The sequence below is a fragment of the Zea mays genome, chromosome 7 (genome assembly GCF_902167145.1).
Source record: "Zea mays cultivar B73 chromosome 7, Zm-B73-REFERENCE-NAM-5.0, whole genome shotgun sequence".
NCBI lineage: Eukaryota > Viridiplantae > Streptophyta > Magnoliopsida > Poales > Poaceae > Zea > Zea mays.
In genome coordinates, this window is record NC_050102.1 from 57750589 (window position 1) to 57759549 (window position 8961).

Consider the following 8961-nt stretch of genomic DNA (forward strand, 5'->3'; position numbering starts at 1 on the left):
CAGTGTCATTACTTGGACCCAATTAAAAGCTGCCATGCGCCACAGATTTGTTCCTTCCTATTATGCTCGTGATTTGCTTAACAAAATGCAGCGTTTTCAACAAGGTTCACAATCTGTTGAGGAATATTACCAGGAGTTGCAAAAGGGTATGCTTCGTTGTGGTTTGGTTGAGTCAGATGACGCTGCTATGGCGCGTTTTCGTGGTGGTTTGAACAGGGAAATTCAGGATATACTTGATTATAAGGATTATTTTGATATAACCACATTGTTTGAATATGCTTGCAAAGCTGAACGTGAAGTGCAGGGACGACGATCAAAGACATATACTAACTCTTTTGCAGGCCGGGGTCCAACACACAGCTCAACTCCTTCCAGCCCTGCACCTCCTACGCCTAGCACTACATCACGCACAGGGACGACCAAGCCAGTGGCGCCCCCTGCCAAAGGCGCCGCTTCTTCCACAGGACGTACACGGGATATTCAGTGCCATCGTTGCAGAGGGTTTGGGCACATGATTCGGGACTGCCCAAACAAGCGTACCTTGCTTATACGTGACAATGGTGAGTACTCTTCAGCCAGTGATTCTGAGGAAACTAGTCATGCTATGATTGCCACTAACCATGCAGAAAATGAGGAAGTCCACGTTGATCCCATCGACGCCGATAGGTATGAGAGTCTTGTTGTGCAGCATGTTCTCAGCACACAGGTTGCCCAGGCCGAAAAAAATCAGCGACACACTCTATTCCATACCAAGGGCGTCGTGCACGAACGGTCGATTCGCATCATCATCGATAGTGGCAGCTGCAACAATTTGGCAAGTACAGCGTTGGTAGAGAAATTATCCTTGCCCACTCGCACACATCCACATCCGTATCACATTCAATGGCTTAATGATGGTGGTAAAATAAAGGTAACACGTTCGGTACGTGTCCCTTTTCGCTGGGTTCTTATTCTGATTATGCTGATTGCGATGTTATTCCTATGGAAGCATGCTCTTTGTTATTAGGTCGACCTTGGCAATATGATACTGATAGTTTACATCATGGTCGTTCAAATCATTATTCTTTCATGTTTAAAGGCCAGAAAATAATTATACATCCAATGACCCCTGACCAAATTTTGAAAGATGATCTTACTAGGGCTGCTAAAACTGCACAACAAGTCAAATCGACATCAGCCGCACCTATTAAAGCTGAAATCAAGTTGCACTCTCCTGTTTTACTTGCTACACGTGCTGATTTTGATGATCTCCATGAAGCTCATATGCCCTGTTATGCACTTGTATGCTCGCGAATGCTTGTTCCGCTTGATGATGCACCGTCTTTGGATATACCCCCTGCTGTTGTTAACCTTTTGCAGGAGTATGCTGATGTTTATCCTACGGACTTACCACCGGGTCTTCCTCCCCTCCGTGGCATTGAGCATCAGATCGATCTCATCCCCGGCGCTTCTCTTCCGAACCGTGCCCCGTACCGTACAAATCCAGATGAGACAAAGGAGATCCAGCGCCAGGTGCAGACGCTGCTTGATAAGGGTTACATTCGTGAGTCTCTTAGCCCTTGCTCGGTTCCTGTTTTACTCGTTCCAAAGAAAGATGGGTCATGGCGTATGTGCGTAGATTGTCGTGCTATTAATAACATCACAGTTCGTTATCGATATCCTATTCCACGCCTTGATGATATGCTAGATGAGCTTAGTGGTGCCGTTATTTTCTCTAAGGTTGATTTGCGTAGCGGTTACCATCAGATTAGAATGAAACTCGGTGATGAATGGAAAACGGCTTTTAAAACGAAATTTGGTTTATATGAATGGTTGGTTATGCCATTTGGATTGACTAATGCTCCCAGCACCTTTATGCGTTTAATGAACGAAGTTCTACGGGCCTTCATAGGTTTGTTTGTTGTTGTTTATTTCGATGATATCCTTATTTACAGCAAGTCTATAGAGGAGCATTTAGAACATTTGCGTGCTGTTTTTGACGCTTTGCGTGCTGCTCGCTTGTTTGGTAACATGGAAAAGTGCACATTTTGCACGCAACGTGTCTCGTTTCTTGGTTATGTGGTTACTCCGCAGGGCATTGAGGTGGATAGCAGCAAGATTGCTACCATTCGGGAGTGGCCTACACCGACGACGGTCACACAAATTCGGAGCTTTCTTGGACTTGCCGGTTTCTACCGCAGATTTGTTCGTGATTTTAGCTCCATTGCAGCGCCTCTACATGAGCTTACAAAGAAAGATGTGCCGTTTGCTTGGAGTGATTCGCAGGAGGTAGCGTTCAGCACTTTGAAAGATAAGTTAACCCAAGCTCCCCTCTTGCAATTGCCTGATTTTAATAAAGTTTTTGAGCTTGAATGCGATGCTAGCGGTATTGGGCTAGGTGCTGTTTTGTTACAAGAAGGAAAACCAGTTGCTTATTTTAGTGAAAAATTAAGCGGTGCTAGTCTGAAATATTCTACTTATGATAAGGAGCTTTACGCTTTAGTGCGCACTTTGCATACATGGCAGCACTATCTTTGGCATCGTGAGTTTATAATCCATTCTGATCATGAGGCTTTAAAACATATTCGTACCCAAACAAATCTGAACCGTCGTCATGCTAAATGGGTCGAATTCATTGAGTCCTTTCCTTACATTATTAAACACAAGAATGGGAAGGACAATGTTATTGCTGATGCTTTGTCTCGTCGCTATACCATGCTGTCACAGTTAGATTTTAAAATCTTTGGTTTGGACACTGTGAAGGATCAATATGTTGACGATGCTGATTTTAAAGATGCTTTCGGCCATTGTATTAATGGGAAACCATGGGGCAAATTTCACATACAGGATGGGTTCCTGTTTCGCGCTAACAAGCTGTGTGTTCCAGCTAGCTCGGTTCGTCTTTTGTTGTTACAGGAAGCGCATGGAGGCGGTCTCATGGGGCATTTTGGCGTCTACAAGACACATGAGGTGTTGGCTGCCCACTTCTTTTGGCCTCGGATGCGCGCTGATGTGGAGCGCCTTGTTGCACGCTGCACTACTTGTCAGAAAGCTAAGTCACGGTTGAACAACCATGGTTTGTATATGCCTTTGCCTGTCCCTTCTTCTCCTTGGCTTGATATCTCTATGGACTTTGTTTTGGGCTTGCCGAGAACTAAGAAGGGGAGGGATAGTATTTTTGTGGTTGTTGATAGATTCTCTAAAATGGCTCACTTTATACCTTGTCATAAAACTGATGATGCTAGCATTGTTGCTGAATTGTTCTTTAGAGAAATTATTCGTTTACATGGTATTCCAAAAACAATAGTCTCTGATCGCGATGCTAAGTTTCTAAGCCATTTTTGGAGATCTCTTTGGAATAAATTGGGAACTAAATTGTTGTTTAGCACTACTTGTCACCCTCAGACTGATGGACAAACTGAGGTAGTAAATAGAACTTTATCTACCATGCTTAGGGCTGTTTTAGACAAGAATTTGAGACGTTGGGAGGATTGCTTGCCTCATGTTGAATTTGCTTACAATCATGCCACGCATTCTTCTACAAAGATGTGCCCTTTCCAGATTGTTTATGGTTACATTCCTAGGGCACCTATTGATTTGATTTCACTTAATGCTGCGAACGCCCCACATGTAGATGCTTCTGCACATGTTGAACAAATGATTACCATACATGAACAAACGAAACAGAACATTGCTGCTACTAATACAAAAAATCAGGTTGCTGGTAGTAAAGGAAGAAAACATGTTACTTTTGAACCTGGTGATATGGTTTGGTTGCATTTGAGAAAGGATCGTTTTCCTACTTTGCGCCGTTCTAAATTGATGCCTCGTGCTGCTGGTCCTTTTAAGATACTAACCAAGATTAATGATAATGCTTATACCCTTGACCTACCTGCGGAGTTTGGTGTTTCCACTAGTTTTAATGTTGCAGATTTGAAACCGTATGCGGGAGAAGATGACGAGTTGCCGTCGAGGACGACTTCAGTTCAAGAAGGGGAGGATGATGCGGACATCAACACCAACATGAGCACATCTACACCAGCAGCACCTTCTCCAGCCCAGGCGCCACCCCTTCCACCTGGGCCAGTGACTCGGGCCCGTGCAAGAGAATTGAACTACATCATGTTGTTAAAGAACGAAGGCCCGGAAGAATAGACGACCAGCCCAATTGCGGCCCATAATGGACGACCTAGGGTTGGCCGCCCCTAGGGGCTGCGCCCCCTCTCTATTTATTCAGGAGCTGCGCCTCCTTTATTTCCCGAGTTTTGTTTTACGTTAGCCTTAGCTACTCTCGAACACGCGCAATACTGCGCTGTCTTCGTGTATTCAGAACTCCACCCTCGAGTAATAGATTAGATTGCTCGCATCTTGTTCTTGTTCGTTCTTCGATTGCGCACAGGAAACGATCTTCGTGATCAGGCCGATCTCGCATCAGCAAGGTCGGTAACCACAGGGAGTTGGTTCAGCGATTGCATTGGCGCCTCGGGCTTGCTCGTCGTAGTCGGATCGCAAGGGTCATCTTCCGCCAAATCGGAATTATCTCTACTCGCCGAAAGATCGGGCACCTCAGCTACATCAACAACGAAATTGCGTGAAACCACCTCAAACATGAGTTTTGGACCTAAAGTAGTGGATTGGGCATGTTCGTTGCGAAAAACGAAGAAATGGTTCCGGTGGCAAAAACTCGTGCTTTGTATGCACCCGACACCCGTTTTCGGAATGGGTGACGTGCGACAACGAAATTGCGCGAAACCACCCAAAACATGAGTTTTGGACCTAAAGTAGTGGATTGGGCATGTTCGTTACGAAAAACGAAGTAATGGTTCCGGTGGCAAAAACTCGTGCTTTTATGCACCTGACACTCGTTTTCGGAATGAGTGACGTGCGGCAACGAAATTGCGCGAAACCACCCAAAACATGAGTTTTGGACCTAAAGTAGTGGATTGGGCATGTTCGTTACGAAAAACGAAGAAATGGTTCCGGTGGCAAAAACTCGTGCTTTTATGCACCTGACACTCGTTTTCGGAATGAGTGACGTGCGGCAACGAAATTGCGCGAAACCACCCAAAACATGAGTTTTGGACCTAAAGTAGTGGATTGGGCATGTTCGTTGCGAAAAACAAAGAAATGGTTCTGGTGGCAAAAACTCGTGCTTTTTATGCACCCGACACCCGTTTTTGGACTGGGTGACGTGCGACAACGAAATTGCGCGAAACCACCCCAAACATGAGTTTTGGATGTAAAGTAGTGGATTGGACATGTTCGTTGCGAAAAACGAAGAAATGGTTCCGGTGGCAAAAACTCGTGCTTTGTATGCACCCGACACCCGTTTTCGGAATGGGTGACGTGCGACAACGAAATTGTGCGAAACCACCCCAAACATGAGTTTTGGACCTAAAGTAGTGGATTGGGCATGTTCGTTACGAAAAACGAAGAAATGGTTCCGGTGGCAAAAACTCATGCTTTTATGCACCCCGATACTCGTTTTCAGAATGGGTGACGTGCGACAACGAAATTGCGCGAAACCACCTCAAACATGAGTTTTGGACCTAAAGTAGTGGATTGGGCATGTTCGTTGCGAAAAACGAAGAAATGGTTCCGGTGGCAAAAACTCGTGCTTTGTATGCACCTGACACCTGTTTTCGGAATGGGTGACGTGCGACAACGAAATTGTGTGAAACCACCCCAAACATGAGTTTTCGACCTAAAGTAGTGGATTGGGCATGTTCGTTACGAAAAACGAAGAAATGGTTCCGGTGGCAAAAACTCGTGCTTTTATGCACCTGACACTCGTTTTCGGAATGAGTGACGTGCGGTAACGAAATTGCGCGAAACCACCCAAAACATGAGTTTTGGACCTAAAGTAGTGGATTGGGCATGTTCGTTACGAAAAACGAAGAAATGGTTCCGGTGGCAAAAACTCGTGCTTTTATGCACCTGACACTCGTTTTCAGAATGAGTGACGTACGGCAACCAAATTGCGCGAAACCACCCAAAACATGAGTTTTGGACCTAAAGTAGTGGATTGGGCATGTTCGTTGCGAAAAACGAAGAAATGGTTCTGGTGGCAAAAACTCGTGCTTTGTATGCACCCGACACCCGTTTTTGGAATGGGTGACGTGCGGCAACGAAATTGCGCGAAACCACCCCAAACATGAGTTTTGGACCTAAAGTAGTGGATTGGGCATGTTCGTTGCAAAAAACGAAGAAATGGTTCCGGTGGCAAAAATCGTGCTTTGTATGCACCCCGACAACCGTTTTCAGAATGGGTGACGTGCGGCAACGAAATTGCGCGAAACCACCCCAAACATGAGTTTTGGACCTAAAGTAGTGGGTTGGGCATGTTCGTTGCGAAAAACGATAAATGGTTCCGGTGGCAAAAACTCGTGCTTTGTATGCACCCCCGACAACCGTTTTTAGAATGGGTGACGTGCGGCAACGAAATTGCGCGAAACCACCCCAAACATGAGTTTTGGACCTAAAGTAGTGGATTGGGCATGTTCGTTGCGAAAAACGAAGAAATGGTTCCGGTGGCAAAAAACTCGTGCTTTGTATGCACCCAACACCCGTTTTCGGAATGGGTGACGTGCGACAACGAAATTGCGAGAAATCACCCCAAACATGAGTTTTGGACCTAAAGTAGTGGATTGGGCATGTTCGTTGCGAAAAACGAAGAAATAGTTCCGGTGGCAAAAACTCGAGCTTTGTATGCACCCCGACACCTTTTTTCGGAATGGGTGACGTGTGACAACGAAATTGCGAGAAATCACCCCAAACATGAGTTTTGGACCTAGAGTAGTGGATTGGGCATGTTCGTTGCGAAAAACGAAGAAATGGTTCCGGTGGCAAAAACTCGTGCTTTGTATGCACCCCGACACCCGTTTTCGGAATGGGTGACGTGTGACAACGAAATTGCGCAAAACCACACCAAACATGAGTTTTGTACCTAAAGTAGTGGATTGGGCATGTTCGTTGCGAAAAACGAAGAAATGGTTCCGGTGGCAAAAACTCGTGCTTTGTATGCACCCCGACAACCGTTTTCGGAATGGGTGACGTGCGGCAACGAAATTGTGAGAAACCACCCCAAACATGAGTTTTGGACCTAAAGTAGTGGATTGGGCATGTTCGTTACGAAAAACGAAGAAATGGTTCCGGTGGCAAAAACTCGTGCTTTTATGCACCCGACACTCGTTTTCGGAATGAGTGACGTGCGGCAACAAAATTGCGCGAAACCACCCCAAACATTAGTTTTGTACCTAAAGTAGTGGATTGGGCATGTTCGTTGCGAAAAACGAAGAAATGGTTCCGGTGGCAAAAACTCGTGCTTTGTATGCACCCTCGACAACCGTTTTCAGAATGGGTGACGTGCGGCAACGAATTTGCGCGAAACCACCCCAAACATGAGTTTTGGACCTAAAGTAGTGGATTGGGCATGTTCGTTGCGAAAAACGAAGAAATGGTTCCGGTGGCAAAAACTCGTGCTTCGTATGCACCCGACACCCGTTTTCGGAATGGGTGACGTGCGACAACGAAATTGCGAGAAACCACCCCAAACATGAGTTTTGGACCTAAAGTAGTGGATTGGGCATGTTCGTTGCAAAAAACGAAGAAATGGTTCCGGTGGCAAAAACTCGTGCTTTGTATGCACCCGACACCCGTTTTAGGAATGGGTGACGTGCAACAACGAAATTGCGAGAAATCACCCCAAACATGAGTTTTGGACCTAAAGTAGTGGATTGGGCATGTTCGTTGCGAAAAACGAAGAAATGGTTCCGGTGGCAAAAACTCGTGCTTTGTATGCACCCCGACAACCGTTTTCGGAATGGGTGACGTGTGACAACGAAATTGCGCGAAACCACCCCAAACATGAGTTTTCGACCTAAAGTAGTGGATTGGGCATGTTCGTTGCGAAAAACGAAGAAATGGTTCCGGTGGCAAAAACTCGTGCTTTGTATGCACCCCGACAACCGTTTTTGGAATGGGTGACGTGCGGCAACGAAATTGCGCGAAACCACCCCAAACATGAGTTTTGGACCTAAAGTAGTGGATTGGGCATGTTCGTTGCGAAAAACGAAGAAATGGTTCCGGTGGCAAAAACTCGTGCTTTGTATGCACCCGACACCCGTTTTCGGAATGGGTGACGTGCGACAACGAAATTGCGAGAAACCACCCCAAACATGAGTTTTGGACCTAAAGTAGTGGATTGGGCATGTTCGTTGCAAAAAACGAAGAAATGGTTCCGGTGGCAAAAACTCGTGCTTTGTATGCACCCGACACCCGTTTTAGGAATGGGTGACGTGCAACAACGAAATTGCGAGAAATCACCCCAAACATGAGTTTTGGACCTAAAGTAGTGGATTGGGCATGTTCGTTGCGAAAAACGAAGAAATGGTTCCGGTGGCAAAAACTCGTGCTTTGTATGCACCCCGACAACCGTTTTCGGAATGGGTGACGTGTGACAACGAAATTGCGCGAAACCACCCCAAACATGAGTTTTCGACCTAAAGTAGTGGATTGGGCATGTTCGTTGCGAAAAACGAAGAAATGGTTCCGGTGGCAAAAACTCGTGCTTTGTATGCACCCCGACAACCGTTTTTGGAATGGGTGACGTGCGGCAACGAAATTGCGCGAAACCACCCCAAACATGAGTTTTGGACCTAAAGTAGTGGATTGGGCATGTTCGTTGCGAAAAACGAAGAAATGGTTCCGGTGGCAAAAACTAGTGCTTTGTATGCACCCGACACCCGTTTTCGGAATGGGTGACGTGCGACAACGAAATTGCGCGAAACCACCCCAAACATGAGTTTTGGATCTAAAGTAGTGGATTGGGCATGTTCGTTGCGAAAAACGAAGAAATGGTTCCGGTGGCAAAAACTCGTGCTTTGTATGCACCCGACACCCGTTTTCGGAATGAGTGACGTGCGACAACGAAATTGTGCGAAACCACCCCAAACATGAGTTTTGGACCTAAAGTAGTGGATT